Source organism: Amphiura filiformis, chromosome 1, assembly GCF_039555335.1.
Source record: "Amphiura filiformis chromosome 1, Afil_fr2py, whole genome shotgun sequence".
NCBI lineage: Eukaryota > Metazoa > Echinodermata > Ophiuroidea > Amphilepidida > Amphiuridae > Amphiura > Amphiura filiformis.
Genome location: NC_092628.1, coordinates 24,879,386 through 24,897,283, shown reverse-complemented (window position 1 = coordinate 24,897,283; position 17,898 = coordinate 24,879,386).

The window sequence follows — 17,898 nt, the reverse complement described above, 5'->3', positions numbered from 1 at the left end:
ATTAAATATGAAATTTAAAAACAACTGCTGAGTTTATTGTCTTGATTTGCTCAAAGAAAAAATGCACATTGTTTAAGTAAGGACAAAAAATCATTATGCCCTGAGTGAGGCTATATCACATGTGAAATATGAAAACAACTGCTGCTGCTGTGGTATTGCCTTACAGGTTACAGGTTAGAGCTCGCGGGCCGGATGTTGACTTATTCAGAATTGCAGTTTGGTTTAGTATTTATAACCTTAAACAGCTATGGTATTATGTAGCAAAAATGTTGGTGGTCACAGGAGCCCCCTCAATAATTTTAGCCAGGTCCCATTGCCCCCCTCCCACACGCCATATTTAGAATCTTCCAGATCCTCTGTGACACTGTTCATGTAGAATTTTAGTGATGTTTCTGTGTGTATACTGGGATTGTTGAAAAGTAGATACTATGAAATATGCAAGTGCCATTTTTGTTTTACAAAACAATCCTAGAACAGTCTTATGAATCATGTATCCAGTAAAATTTCCAAAGATATTGATAGATCATGTAATTTGTGTGTGAACGTGCACCCTTGTACACATAAGTTGCTTGCAAAGATTTTTGTATTTAAAAGCTTTTAAATGGATTATTTCAGTTGATATCCATGGCCTTAATCTTCCACACAGGGAGTGTACATTTCAAATGGGGTTACCTGAATGGATGACTTCATTTGAGAAATCTATACTCCCTGTGTGAGAAATTAAGATCATGTCTTTCATCTGGGATGTATGGATTCCGGACAACTGGAATAACACAATGCCTCCTTTTGACTAATTGCAGTAGCCCTGTGTCTCAAAGTCCCATTCAGTGATTTGCTCATCCGGACGATCGTAAAAATCATCATAATTCAGATTTTGGTACCTTTGTCTTTGTCATAGATGTGCTAACATAGCCTGTGAGTGGTTCAGCCGAAAGCCATGTATTTAAGACATTTTACACAAATCTGTAATTTAGATACTGACAGTATCTAAATTAGCTACGTGTATTTGAATGGCACTTCAACTTCGTCAGTACTGCTGTTTTCTTTGTTTTTTTGCCAAATTTGTCATTTCAAAAATACCAAATGACAATTTGAATGACTTATCCTTCACTTTTAAGCAATTTATAAACAATTTTATTTTTTTTACACTTGCGCTGGGATCACTGAATGGGTCTTTAATAGTTAGCAATCCATCATCATTCTGTTCTGGTAATAGCATTGCAAGGATTGTTTTTCTTCATCTTGATGTAAATAATGCATTTATGATTTTAATGATTATATATTATATTGTAATAAATATTGCTTGTTATAATTTTGTAAATGTTTAAAAAGAAGAGCAAATAATATGTAATAATAATATATATAGGCCACCGAATAGGCAAGACTCCCAATACTGTGTATTGATATTAAATAGTGAACACGAAGGTAGGTGCAGCACAAATGCGTGCTTTGCGTAATATGTAACCATCCACCACGAAGTGGTAGTTAAGTCTGCTCTAGACAATTTGTTTATTGCAGATTTTAAAAGAATGCACTTTCAGCTTTAAAATGACACCACAACCAGCTTCATCGGACATCTGGAACTTAAGTTATGGTTCATCAAAGGTCAAATTCCTAATATATTTTACATAGAAATCCATATACTGTTTTTGATTGTATTTCAAACTGGAAAATGCCGACTTTACGACCAGTTTGTGGTGGATGGGCACATATATGAGTGGTGCTTGCTTTTGTGGATTAATGCAGCTGTAATGAAGCAAGCAGTAACAAAACCCTGATTTTTGGCTTTGAAGAGTTGAACCAAGTATTAGGGGTAATTCTTGCTAACATTTGATTTGATTCAGATTTGACAACTCTGGATAACCCAAGAAAGCTTATTTTTAAGCTTCTTTCTGTTGAGATCCATTTGAACACTGGGACAGGCTGGGGTTAACCTGGGGGTCACTCACTACTTGACTTGCTACGCACCCGTGTCCAAGAAAAACGTCTTAAAGGGTATGTTTTTCACCACACAGCGGCGTTGACGTCTTTTTGAAAAAGGGGTACTTTTTCAGAAGGCATCGCCATTTAGGGTCTTTTTTCAGCCAAATCCTTAGACGTTTAGGGTTAGTAATATTATTGTTTGAGTGAGTATGCACTAATTTGATAAAAATCTCCACTTTTTAATTGATTCTTGTTACTTTTGTGCATGTTTTCTTCAGTACCTATATGTCTGCAACATCAAAAAGACACCTTGGGTATCAAATTAGCTAATTTCCCTGTTTACGCCACTTAGGGTATCAATATAGATATTTCAAAGTTGACGCCATTAGGGTATCGTTTTTGCATGTGCTACGCCATTTAGGGTAGGATTTTGCATGTGTTTAGCCATTAAGGGGTGTGATTTGGTTATGTGAAAATTCGCCATTAAGGGTGCATTTCAGAGGTGTTCGGACGCGGGTGGGAGGCACTTTTGTGTGAGAGTCACCCCGGGGTTAACACCTACTCTCTTTAAAAGTGGCTACAAGCTACATGTAGAGGTATGGCTCTTCTGTACATGGATCCGATGGCTTAATGTCCCCTCCAACACATACTTCCATGGTATGTGCTGTGTGCTGGGCGTACACAAGCATAAACATAAAAGTGATAAACAATGATGCAGATTGGCTGATTAATTGTTGACCCATTGGTTGTAGGCGCATAGAAGGGGCGGAGACCTTGTCACTTTTATGCAATCACTTATCAGTGCATACCTGGACAAAAGAAAAATTAACTTAGTGTATTTGTACAAAAGGAAAGCAGTGTTAAGCTGCATTGTATATGTTAAGACTTTACGCTCAAGGTATAGAGGACATTTCACTGTACAGAGCAGCTGAGCTATAGAATAATCCAAAATTAGTTGCCATTTGAATTTTGACTCTAGATGAGCAAAAATCATTTGAAAAGTACTAGTTTAGTTCCTTGTACTAAAGTTTTTTTGATCTTTGTACTAAAGTTTTTTTGGTCAAGTAAAGATTATTGGAATTTAATGATGCTTACAGGAAACAGTTTAGTTTTTCAAATGAAAGATTTTACATTGTCATTTTAAGGTCATCTGAGTTCAAATAAGTAATGATAGTTAGGTTTTCATTTCACAAGGTCATAAGGAGTCTTTTGAGGTCCATATATTTCAGAAACTTTGTGGAAATGATCAGCAATAAGTGCCACAATTTTAATAGACAAATTCAAGTTCATCAGAGAGGTCATTCATTTGCAATGTTATTACCTTTTCAAGCTTCATCCTTGCCCCAGCCAGGGGCATGTACAAGTATTACTTGAAATATTGTATTTTTGTATAACCATTAAAGCCTTGCTGTACGATCTTTTTTCAGAATATACCTTTATTTTTTTCAAAATCGATTTTTTTTGGGGGGGGGGGCATATTTGTAATACTTACACATGTTCCAACGTAAATCTATGAGCAAACTGTCAAATTCGCCCAATTTGTAGTAAAACAGATGATTTTCTGTTATGTTGGACCAACAGAAAATCATGATTATGATAATATGTCGGAATGATCAAGAATCATAGTCTCCTCTGAAGCCAGTTTAGTTACGCCCTTCACATGTGGAGGAGCATAACTAAACTGGATGCGAGGGAGACTAACTCTGAGGCCGCACTTTCCGTCCTAATCCAAAAAGTGTGAGATATTTCGAGTGATAGAGGTGAAGTTTATGAGGTTGTTTCTTTGCAAATTCCCAATGTTTTTCGTGTCCAAATGTATTGGGAACTTTCATAATGATTGCATATTATCATTTTGGAAGAAAAAAGAAAAATCTAAAATTTAAAAAGATCATACATTAAGGCTTTAAGATATTGTCTTGTATATTGTTCAAGCTGTATATATTTAGTTGTGCATAATAATACATTTCTGTCAACTTCATGGGACACCATCATTGTGTATTGAATAATGGGCATTAAGAAAAAGGTAGATTAGATAAATATATAAATGTCAAATATTTTGTTTGAATGTTGAAAATATAGCAATTAACATCTTTTGAGGTTACTTTGAGACATTTTTGTTTGGATTTGTCTGTTGCGACATATATGCTAGCTGGTCTAGTCTTGTTCCACTAGCTGGAACAACAGACATACTCACGAAGGTATACTTGTGTGTCTGTGAGACTTGTGTGACTTTTCTTGTGTGTCTTTTTGACCCGACAGACATGTGACGGACGCCTGACGGACCTCTTGTGTGTCTTTTTTTTCATCTTGTGTGTCTTTTTTGTTGTTCAGACTGGTTTTTGCTTGTGTGCCTTTTTCAATACCTTTAAAAATGACCTCTACACCGGTTACACCCCCTCTATACCCCCCTGCAAGAGCTTACTTCTGTGCCTAGATACACAAGAAAAAATCGACACACAAGCTAGTTTTGTACTCAAAAAAAGACACACAAGCATAGCCTTGTGAGACAACTACACTCAAGATGGTGGTCTTGGTGACATTTCTCTACTTATACAATGGACAAGTTACATCAGAATATTGATCAAGCAAAATGAAATAGGAAGATTTATATGACAAAAACAAGTATGCATTTGTTTTTCTAAGTTTTGTTCACATAAAAATGTTTCATATACCTCAGGAAACAAAGAGGTCTGTATATAGTATTTTGCAATTATGTGATATTATAAATGAAATACCTTAATGATCATATGAAGAGTTCAAATGGATAAACTGGATATTGTATCAAGACCCTACAGTAAAAGTGTTGTATCTTGCTGTAGCTTAAGAGTAGGGGCAATTCTACTGTAGTCTTGTTCCTGGTAAGTGAAAACTTATTTCATGTTCACTTCAGGAATGGACATGTAGGACACAACCCAACACATGTACAATGTATGTAACCTGCAGCAAACACAGCTGTGTAGAATTCCCCATAATTTTTGTTCCAAAACAACAGAGAGACAGTTCCAAAATCAATGCAGTAGAAAGTATGTGACACATTATTGACAGCCTCATCCCCAATACTGTACAACTACTGTACTGTAAAATGCATATTTTAGTATCAAGGCATGTATTTTGCCTAATAACCCCAGTGAAATTTGCAGTACATGTATGAACACAAAAAAATTAGTTTGGTGGTTGCCACCTGTAAGTCATCTATTGTTTGATGTGCAACTGCTGGAGCAAATTGGGCTATTCCAGTTGAACTCCCCACTACCCCTGATGTGGAAGATTTAGGAAATATCTTCCAAAGGGAAAGTATGTTTTTCATATGCAATTGGTCAGGGTTAATCATTTTGAAACCCATACTCCCCCTGTATTATGGCTTTACAGCTCTTTACCTATATCTCTCTAATAGCTGGAGTGATTATTTCAAATGGAAGCTACCCGTTTGTCTATTTTATTCAAAACTCATACTCCCTTTGCGGAAGATTTTTGTTAAATTTTCCACAGGGGTATTGCAGATTTTAAATAGTATAGCTGAATGTAACTCTTAACTTCTCTTAACTTAGAATAATAATGTTTGGGTGGTAGGTGTCATTGTGTGGTGGAAAACACTGTTCTAGTCTAGTTTGAATTTGTAAGAGTAAATGTGTTCTTTATACCTACCTAACCATGCTAACAGTAACACTTAAGTTACATGCAACTGGTACAAGCTGTATCAAAATGATTGGTACCCATCAATTTTCATTAATCAATGGCTGAGTCTGAATCAAAATTCATAATAAAATTCAAATAATTGGCAAATCAAATTATAGTAAGTCATAAACTATATATTTTGGACATCTCAAGAGAATCTAATGTTGCATTTGCAAGAGGCAGGCGTTTTAATAAACATCAAAATTGATGGGTACTAATCATTTTGAAACAGCCTGTATGTATGTGTTTGAATGTGAATTATAATCTGGACAAAAGGTAAAAGTTCCATAATTTGGATGTAGGGACTTTCATTGTTAGGCTGAAATAAGACAAAGGCTTAATGTAAATAAGATATGATAGCCTGAGTTTAGTTTATGCATATCATATTGCATTGAATCATGTGTGTGTGATTCTTATACATCAATCTTGACCATTACCAAAGAATTTTACACATATGACTTTCATAAGTATTTTGAATCCAAATTTAGTGTAATGAATGTTATATGCATGTATGTAAATAAAACTCATATTCATTTGTTTAAAAACTAATTTGTACTGTAATGATATATATGTATTGTGTTCAACCTAATTTCACCCAGAGTAAGGTCATTTAAGGGCTGGGGTATGAACGTTTGGACAGTATTTATTTTGGGACATTAGAGCACATCAGACATATCGCATTGCATTCTGAATACGAAGAATGGCCTTCTGATATCAAATACTTTGGTTTTTTGAAATTGCAATTTAATACACATTTTATGGCAAATCATTAAAATTTATATTTTTGATATTTAACAGTACTGAAGTAAACTTTATAAATCTGATGATTTATACTTAAAGTGTAGGGAGAGTGGGGTAAGTTGAGCCAGGGGGTAAGTTGAGCCACCCCTCTAGAAAGAAAATTAAAACTTATCTTACTTTGCAGTTCCACTTATTTGTATATGACATAACAGAGGCTTCTCAAGTGTAATATGGAATCACTTGCACATAGGGTAAGAAAGCTGCATCAGAAAGTTCATTTTTCGCACTTTTGTTGAACTTTTGGCAAAAACCAATTTTTTTCATGTTTCACCCAGAAAGAAAAAGGCTAAAATGATAATGATTCTGGGTATTGAGGATGTGATATATGAACACTATTTTAGAAAACTATTTACAACTGTAACAAGTTTTAGTTAGGTGGGAGGCTTGGCTGTTGACAAAAAGGGTCACATGGGGTAAGTTGAGCCACAGGCCATGGGGCAAGTTGAGCATAGGAAAAACCTGCAGAAATTTTCCCGATTTTTTTATTCAAAGTTAAATCTTGTCAGAAATTACTTGTATGCAATATTTAGATCAAACTACTTCTATATCAAACTATTTTTTTTTTTTTTTACCTGAAAACAACAATTAAAAAAAAAAGGCAAAAATGAATTTCACAGCTATGGCATATACTGTGCATTTCTATGGTGGCTCAATTTGCCCCCGCGAGTGGGTCAACTTACCCCACTGTTGGGGTAAGTTGAGCCAATTTGCAAATGATTTTTGGCGTCTCACTGTGCGAAAGTGCAAAATATTGATTACAATTTTGTGGTATCATAACTAAGTAAACATATATATGTTTCATTTGTAACACTGCTTTTGTGTCCTGCTTTATTAATTTGAGCGTAGTAAAAGTAAATGTAAAAAGTGGCTCAACTTACCCCACTCTCCCCTATGTAGGTGGGATGAAAAGCCGACGATCAATTGAAAATTTTGACCTTTCGTATTGAATATATGGAATTAGGTCTTTTTGGGAAAAAAATCCATATCTTCAATATGAAAGGTCAAATTTTCCATTGACCGTCGGCTTTTCCTCCCAGCTACATACACTTTAAGAATATATCATTAGATTTATTTATATAATTTACTTCGAGGACTGTTAAATATCAAAAATTTGAAAAATATCAATTTTTTATAATTTGTCATAAAATTTGTATTATCAGAAAGACATGCTTTGTATTTAGAATGCAATTCGATAGGTCTGAGGTGCTCTCATGTCCCACAAAAAATACTGTCGAAACGCAATAAACGCTCATTCTAGATCCCTTAATCAGACTCTCATTATTTACAGAAATCAAACTGGACATTCTCCATGTGAAATAATGCATATAGAAGCAATAGAATAAATGTTGTAACCATACCATGCAGCTTGATGTCTGGGTTGTTTGTCTGTGATATGATTCTTAATGTTAACCTAATTCATCAGTGAAATTCCTCATGAAATAATATGAATTAGACAACTGTAAGCATGATTTCAGTTTACGAATAACTTTTTTTCTTTTCTTTTTTTCTGGGCACTGTCCGTCTTGTCTTTTTGGCCTTGCATGTTAGGTCTCATGTGATTTTGTAATTGTTACTTTTGCAACAAATTTTGTTTAGGGGTTGGCTTATTCAGGCCTCATTGGCCTTCCGGTCAACTCCTCCAAATTGTCTTTTTTTGTTTGCTGTTTGATTTTATTTGATTTGATTCATTGTTGAAAGGGATTCAGTCATGTTACACAGTGGTTCATCAGAAAATAATAACTCAGCACCCAACATGTAAGTGTTTTTTATACCACTCAGGCAGCTAAAGCTACTCTTGTGATATAAAAATATGAATCACTCAATTGTACAGCTGATATTATGTCGTTGAATCACATTGTAATGTATACAAGTACGGTAATACATTGTTCTGATTTAAGCAGTGCTATCCCCAACCCAGCTAACAATTGTTCGTTGTTACAACGTTGTCTAAAAGTTATATAAAATCGTAAAAACGTAATATATGGATGTTGTAAGTACGTAAATCTGTGAACTCGCATTCGTGTAGTGACAACGTTATTCCCGAACGTTAATGTAACATCATTATGACATTGTTTTGATGTCAAGTTGTGAACGTCGAAACAACGTCACTATGACGAAAATCACAACATGAATACGAGTTCACAAATTAACGTAATTACGACATCCATAGATTACGTTGTATCGGGGTCAGACCATGACATTTATATGACGTTGTAATAACATGCTTTATACGTCGAAACAACGTCATAAATTTGCATACTAATGACGTACGTAGATGACGTTGTATCCGAGTCAGTTCATGACTTTTAAACCATGTTTTATCCACGTGCGTTATACGTCGAGACAACGTGTTTATGACATTTTATTAACATCCGGCAACAATGATGCTCAATCCCAAAAATGGAGAGCGTATAAAAATTAGGGATACAAGTCGTTACTTTGAGTTTCAGGCCTAAAGGCAATCGTCAGACGACACAATGGAGACATTTTTGCTGGACAACAATCTCCTTGGAATGGAAGAATTTACATTCCTTGGTGTCAACATCTAAACTATTTTTCAAATATGTATTAATTTTGTGTAACGTTTTCTGAATGTACTATTCAAACGTTTTCACCAGGTCTGGTCAGGGTCTGGTCAAACATTGCATCAACGTTGAAACAACGTCATTACAACGTCATAATGATGTTATATCAACGTCCAAAAATCAACGTCGAAAATAACGTTGTCACTACACGAATACAAGTTCACAGATTTACGTGTTTACAGCGTAAATGACAACCTAAGTCCAACGTAAGCGAACGTCATGAATACGTGTGTTAGCTCGGAAGTTGTGATTTCACACAACTTGGGAGTATCAATTTATTTAAACTTTAATACTGAAAAATGTATCAAACCAGTGTTTGATATAATATGTTTGATATGTGTATTAAATTTTCTTTTGCAACATTATTTTATTCTTGTGCCTGTTTATTTGATATGTATAGGCAAACTGGGGGGGGCCACGAAAAATATTTGGGGGGGAAATGCCCCCCCTTGCCCTGTAGCGCCGCCACTGCTCTTATAATGGAAATCTTCTCATTTAACGCGGCTGTGTACTCTAGACATTGTTCTTTCACGAAATTGAGTTTTTTTGATATGTTTGTACTTTGTTATGTTTTTTATAAATACAAGGAATGAAAATCCAGATTTGTAAACTCCAACTGCAATATTTTAAGGATTTTATTTCACTATTCCCCTCGTGTTTGAAATTGAAAAGGAAAGAAAATCTTTGTTGTACCAGCAGGATACACGCGCGCAATAACGCATCGCGTTCGCGTGATCGCGCAATTTGTTAACGCATAAATACGCTACGCATACACGACGCTTATCTGCATGCGGGCGCATCTTATGGAAAAGCACTGATTTCACAAAAACCTAGTGGTCAAATGGCTCCGTTTTAGCTGATATAATGTGGGTTTTTTCAAGTTCTTTCCCCCGATTTAAATATCAAGTTATGACTGGATTTCGCTCAAACTTCTCAAGGGGCCGTGGATTTACCCGATGTTCATTTAATGTAAGGTAGAAAAACGAAAACTGCCGCATTCTCCTGTGAGATTCGATGAAAGTGCAAAATGTGACCACTTTAAACTTCAACTGCCATTATTTAATGTTCATTTTCTCGGTAAAATGACGATTTAGGTACACGATAACTCAATAAATACAGCATCTATATGTAAGCAAATATGATCATCGTAAGAAGCATGATCCACTCGAGAAACAATTTTCCCATTTTTTTATATTTTGGTCTATTTCCGATTTTGGGCATCATTTTGTGCAAGTAGGCGTTTGTGAATTTTAAAAAGTTCATTTTGATGCCTTATATGGTCAATAACTCAAAAATAAGGCCAATATCAAAAAACTAAAAAAACCGTTTTTGGAATGGAGCCTCAAGATTGAGATAAAAACAAAATGAAATATTTTGGAAAGAGTGTTTTTTTGTTATGATGTACCAAACAAATATTGCCAAAAACTCACTTTTTTGTGATTTTCTTCATAACTGTTGTTTTTACACCAAATTTATATTTATATTAAGATTCATTGATGTCTTGCCTTTATAAAAATGTATACTTTTATATGTCTTGCGCGAATAATTACAAAGTTATTGCACTTTTACTACATGAATGTCTGAGAGTACACAGCTGCCATAAATACTGGTTTATTATTTGTTCAAATTGTCTGATTGTATTGAATGAAATAAAGATGATGATGATGATGATGATGATGATGATGATGATGATGATGATGATGATGATAATGATGGTGATGATGATGATCTTATCAAACACAAGTATGCTTTTGAAACATTTTGCGACATTTATCAACAAATATTTGAATTTACTTTCTTTTCTTTTCTCAAAATGTTTTATATGTCAGGTTATTCGGGGGTGGGGTTGTTTTATAGCATCCCTGCAAAAAATGTTTTATAAAATGTATACAAATTTACTGCATAAATATTTTTATCTTTCTGAAATTGTTATTGTAAAATTTTGAAATGAGTGTTTTGTCTACAATGAAATTGTTGTTTTGCAAATGTTTTGTGGCAACAATTGAAAATTAAAAAAAATATGTTAAAACCTTTTAAAATTTAAAAACATTTAAAGGTTTAAAAACCGTTTGATAGCCAAGACAATGTTGATATAATACCGGTAATTTTGGTATTTGATGGGCCAGTTCACATCCACGTCATTAGACAGATATTTCAAATGGACAAATCCGATTCTGGAGAATCTTTTCTGCCATGTTGTCAAATTTGTTACCCGCGTGTTCTATTCCATTTCTATGGCAACGGTCCCGCTATTTAAGGATTTTTGTCATTTTTATCAAAAAAATGGCACATTTTAACAATGTTGTGATTGACTTTTTTGATCCAGACATCCATCTTAGTAAATTGATACACTTTGCAAGATGCATATGTCATTTTTCAAAATTTTTCCATGTAAAAATTACATTTTTTGGTCAAAACTGAACAAAAATCACCAAAAAATGGCATTTTTGCCCATAAATTAAATGTATTGAATTATGCGATGATTTTGTTTGCATATCTTAAATATCCTTGTGACATGTGTTCTGTACACCAAATATGAAGTTTCTACTCCATTAGTTTTCAAAAAATAGCTAGTTAAAATATGCCATTTTTAGGTAAAAAACAGTAAAAAATCCTTAATAGTGTGACCATTGCCATGAAAATGGAATAGAACGCGCAGGTTACAAATTTGGCAACATGGCAGAAAAGATTCTCCACACTCTTCTGTATATTTTGATAAATGATTTGTCCATTTGAAACATCTGTCCAACGACACAGAAATTTCAGGAGGCTGGCTCCTATACTGTTATGGCTTTAATACAAAATGCTTTTTCAGAAATTTGCTTGGGGAATAAAATTGAATTTTTTCCTGTTGAAATATTTTCTTGTGTATAAGAAATATAGATGGGCTACATAACAGACTTAGTACCAAGATCACTAACACATTTTGAAATGAATAAAGTTCCTATAAAAGGGACCATTTACAATTTCTCGAAGTTGGACTAAATACAGAAAATGCCATTTGAGTGTTGTCTTTTTTGATGTCTGAAAAAAGGGGGGGGGTTTGCATTGAGGTGTCACACCTTTTGTCAAACCTTTTGGAAAAACCCTTGCTATCTACTGAAGATAGCAGACAAGTAAAAAACACTAAAACCGATAAAATGGTCTTTTGGTATGAGGGTGTGTGGTGTGTGGGTGCATGACCAAAGAAAATTAATTTTGGTATTTTCATACCTTTTATCAAACTTTTAGATGCTTGCTATCTACTCAAGATAGCAAAAGGTGAAAGAAAAAGTGTCTTCCAAATTCTAAAAAAGGGGGATGATCGAGAAAGTTTATTTGTGACACAATCTGGTCCATGGGGGCCAAAGGAGGCATTTTTGAGAATTGAGTTACTGTAATTTAATATTACATTATACATACAATAGGCCATCATTTACTGAAAACACCAAATGTCTAGGATACTTGGTTCTAAAGTTATATGAAGTTTTTTGATGTCTATTTTCTTATATATTTTATTGTTTTTTACTCCATGTTTTTACCTTTATCTCAGTTTCAAATTTGCCGCCTTTGGCCCCCATGGACCAGATCGTGTCACATTTTGGCATTTCACTCGTTTTATTAAACCAGATGGAATATCCCTTGCTGTCTACTGAAGATAGCAGGCAAATTAATAAGCAACTTCGGTTTCCTCCAATTTCATAGATCAAACCCGATAAAATGGTAATTTGGTGTGAGAGTGGAATATGTGCATGTGGGGGTGTGGCGTATGGGTGTGTGTCGCATGACAAAAGAACGTTTATATTGGTATTTTCATACCTTTCATATAAGCTCTTTTCAAAAACTTACTATCTACTCAAGATAGCAAAAGGAAAAAGTGAAAGAAAAAGTATCTTCCAAATTTTAAAAAGGGGGATGATCAAGAAAGTTTATTTGGGCATTTCACTCGTTTTATTAAACCAGATGGAATACCGTTAACGTTCGCCTAATGGCGCTCTGGAGTTCATGGAAATGAGAGAGCGCCATCCCTGTAAAAGCCGACTATTATCACTGAGCATTAAGGGCACGTGTAGTTAAAGGGTGAAACCTATCGACACATACAATTATGAACAAGATCGAACAAACTTGTTCATGATAATGCGGGAATGATCAACCTGATACGTTGTGGCCCAGCGAGCAGAGCATTAGACTATAGTGCGAGGATAAAGAGAACTTGTGGAGAAGATTGATGGTTCGAATCTCATGCAGTAATTTCTGACAGATTATGATGTCTGTCAATGTGTTTTTTTCTGATTTGAGGAAATTTTATTTTCTATTTTCTTGCTTTTATCTTTAACATTGTTTATATAATTTTATTATTTTATCTTGTTTGTGTCTTTTTTCATGATTCTTTGTTTTTATCGTTTCATTTTAGAGTAACTCAATCCATTCAATCAAATGTTGTAATGAACCTATTTGATTGTATAGGCATTTGTTATGTGTGTGAGACGAGTCTTTCAATTCGCGTGAGTGTCCTTGCCTATGCATCAGTGGCCATAAGGTATATCATTTTATTCGAAGGGGGGTCAAATATACGGGGGTCATAAAGTCTTGGAAAGAATAATAGGATGGGGTCATAAAATGTTTTATGACCAAAATGTAGGAGTCACACGATGACCACAGAAAGTGTGTTATTTTATTCAAAATGACTGATTTTAATACAATTTTGGGGTTTGGGATCATAAAATTTTTGTTGCCGAAATAGGGGGTGCGCAATTTTATTGACGCAGACCTTGTATGGGACCCCTTCGAAAAAAATGATAGCCCTCTAAGAGGATTCAAAAGATAACCTCTGCCCCAATAATCCCTAGCTATATTTGTTTGAAACTGTTCCACGGAGGATGTATCATAATAGGCTCAGTCTTCAAATGATATAAATAAAATTTGAATGAGTGAACGAACAAAATCATGCAACGACCAACTGAATAGAGGCTGTGCATATGACGTATCATCCCGTAAATATGGCGGACTACTCAAATGCATTCAACAAAAGCATGATTGCATCACCACGACATAACAAAATGCACTACGATCAAATAGGTTGATGACAACATTTGATTGAATGGACTGCACTATGGGGGCTATCCTTGTAAACCGGTTAAAATCCTTTGTTTGGAGCCAATCGATAAACGCAAGGCTATCATTGAATACTGGCTAGGATTCCACAACACAATAAGGCGCTTTGGCACTAGGCACACAATACCCTAATGGCTTTCCATATTATGTGCACTCAACAACTATTCAGTATCGAAGCCCGGTATCGAAGTTACGTAATGTTACTATGTCAACGGGATCACGCGCTTAAGTAATGAACCACGATCGAAAGAATCAGTACACAAAAAAGCATACCAAAATAGCGTGATCGTAATGATCGCCATACAAACAGTGCTTGGTTCCGATACCATCACGGAGTTACGTAACTACTTCGTGGTCTGATAGTTATATGATCAATGGTCTGATCTACTTGGGTTCGATCCTTTTAAGAAAAGAAAAATAGCTGATCATTTATAATGCATACATGAATAAAGTAATGTAGTTACACAATTTGAAACATTCAGGCCGTTCTATTCTTTAAAGGTCATTTAACTGTTAAATGTAGTGGAATATATCACGCATTGCTAGGTAGCAGGTGGAGCAAATTTTGTCAGCGGTTTTTGTTGCCGTTTGTTCGCAGTGCCTATTTATCTATAACAAAAAAAAAATTAAAATTAAATTTAAAAAAATCACAATACTCGTTCATAAAATGGGGACAAAATCCAAAAACATTTCTTGACCCTTCTTCACATATTAGTGGGAGCAGAAATCAAGATTCGAACAAGTACCATTCACCATTCAAGGCGCACCCTCTACCGACTGAGCTAACGGGTCAGACAATAGAAGGGTGTAATTTTGAACTGAAGAATATAAAAAAAATATGAAGAAATTACAATGTTATAAAAAGATTTACCAAAATAAGTCAGGTATAACGTATTAATCGATTTACAAATTAAGTCCAATGGCACTTTGAGAAAGAGTACCTGAAGAAACCCCAAAACATTTGCTGCTCTAGCAACTAACCTAGTGACCTAAAGTATTGAGTCATGTCACGATATTTTTTTCTGAGGCATTATGTCCAGGTTGCTCAATTTAACATACACGTATCCTTAATGCTGTTGAGATTTTACAAGGATGGCGCTCTCACATTTCTAAGAATCCAAAAGCGCCATTAGGCGAACGTTTACGGTATCCCTTGCTGTCTACTGAAGATAGCAGGCAAATTAATAAGCGATTTCTGTTTCCTCCAATTTCATAGATCAAACCCGATAAAATGGTAATTTGGTGTGAGAGTGGAATATGTGCATGTGGGGTTGTGGCGTGTCAGTGGCGTAGCATCATAGGGGCACAGGGGCATGTGCCCCCAATTGATCGCAAAAGGAAAACTGCCAAAAACAGCTTGTGCCCCCCACAGACCGGTGCCTCCCCCCCCATCAAGGTTGGTGCCCCCATCGGAAGACCCACGCTCACGCCACTGGCGTGAGGGTGCGTGTCACATGACCAAAGAAAGTTTATATTGATATTTTCATACCTTTCATATAAGCTCTTTTCAAAAACTTACTATCTCCTCAAGATAGCAAAAGGAAAAAGTGAAAGAAAAGGTATCTTCCAAATTCGAAGGGAGATGATCAAGAAAGTTTATTTTGGCATTTCACACCTGTTATTAAACCAGTTGGAATATTCCTTGCTGTCTACTGAAGATAGCAGACAAATGAATAAGCAAACGTGATAAAATGGTCTTTTGGTTTGAGGTATGTGCATGTGGGGGTGTGGTGTGTGGTACGTGACCAAAGAATTGGTATTTTTATACTTTTCATATGAGCTCTTTTCAAAAACTTGCTATCTACTCAAGATATAGCAAATGGAAAAAGTCTTTCAAATTTCAAAGTGGGATGATCGAAAAAGTTTATTTTGGTATTTCACACCTTTATTAAACCATTTGGAAAATACCTAATTGCTGTCTACTGAAGATAGCAGATAAATTAATAAGCAACTACAGTTTCCTCCAATTTCACAGATCAAACCTGATAAAATGGTAATTTGGTGTGAGAGTGGAATATGTGCATGTGGGGGTGTGGCGTGTCAGTGGCGTAGCATCATAGGGGGCACAGGGGGCATGTGCCCCCCCCCCCACTTGATCGCAAAAGGAAAACTGCTAAAAACATCTTGTGCCCCCAGACCCGGTGCCCCCCCCCATCAAGGTTGGTGCCCCCCAATCGGAAGACCCACGCTACGCCACTGGCGTGAGGGTGCGTGTCGCATGACCAAAGAAAGTTTATATTGATATTTTTATACCTTTCATATAAGCTCTTTTCAAAAACTAAAAACTTACTATCTCCTCAAGATAGCAAAAGGAAAAAGTGAAAGAAAAGGTATCATCCAAATTCGAAGGGAGATGATCGAGAAAGTTTATTTTGGCATTTCACACCTTTTATTAAACCAGTTGGAATATTCCTTGCATGCAAATTAATAAACAAACCTGATAAAATTGTCTTTTGGTTTGAGGTATGTGCATGTGGGGTGTGGTGTGTGGATGCGTGACCAAATAATTGGTATTTTTATACTTTTCATGTAAGCTCTTTTCAAAACCTTGCTATCTACTCAAGATAGCAAAAGGAAAAAGTGAAAGAAAAAATATATAATATATATCTTCAAATTTTAAAGTGGGGATGATCGAGAAAGTTTATTTTGGCAGTTGGAAACTACAGCACTAATTTTTTGGGATTAAAAAAATAGTATCAAGTTCTGCAAAATTAAATATAGCTCAATCCTAATCATTCATTTAGAACAAACTGGAGATAAAAGAAAAAGTTCACTAAAGTTACTAATTTCTTGAAAAAAGAGCCAAAAATATGCATTTTCGGCATATTTTCTGACAATCAAGTCACAAAAATCAAAGACTTGGAACAAGTCTAAGCATTCAAACTCCTGAGTATTATGCCAAAAGTTTGCTCTAAGTTTCACTTTGTTGTGTTACTTTAATTAAATGATTGGCTTATAAGAATGAAACATGTATTTTCCAAAAATTAGAATGCATAAACTGAAATTAGTCTTAGTGCTTGGGCTTGATTGTCACAGCATACGAAAAACACCCCAAAAACACATGTTTTTGGCCCTTATTTCAAAAAATTGACCAACTATTAAAGTATTACCAGTTAGGACTATACCTTAAGGATTACGTTTCATTTGGCAAAACAGGATAATATTTTTTTAATCCCAAAAAAATTAGTGCTGTATTTTCTGGAATGGGGAGTATTGCTGTCTACTGAAGATAGCAGACAAATTAATAAGCAAAATTCGGTTTCCTCCTTTATCGTAGATAAAAACCGATAAACTTGGTCTTTTGGTGTGATACAAGAGGAGGGAATGTGTGTTTGTGTGTGTATATGGGGAGGGGGGTGTAGGTTAAACAAAACAAAAAAACACCTCCCTCCTTCAATTTTCCAAAAACGTGTGGACATGAAACTAATTTTAATTTTTTGTGGCCTTACAAAGATTTAAATTCCGGCGGCAGGCTTGACGTCATTTGGGTTATCAGCACAAGAACACATCATAAATTCAAATACCATCATAGGTTACCATAACAAATTTGGAAATTCCCGTGCTAAAATTTTTATCCAAAACAATGGGAAATTCCCAGTTTGAAAAAAATAAATATTAAATAAAATCTGATAAAAATATATAGAAATCAAAATATTAAAATTTCAATCGGAGAGAAAAAAACCCCGATAAACTATCAATTGTGGTATTTTGTGCGGTGTGTGGTGAACAATGAATGAACTTGAACTTCGACCCTGACATTCAATGAATGATTCCCCGAATGATTCATTCGAGTATTAAACATTGAAGTTGGCAATGACAC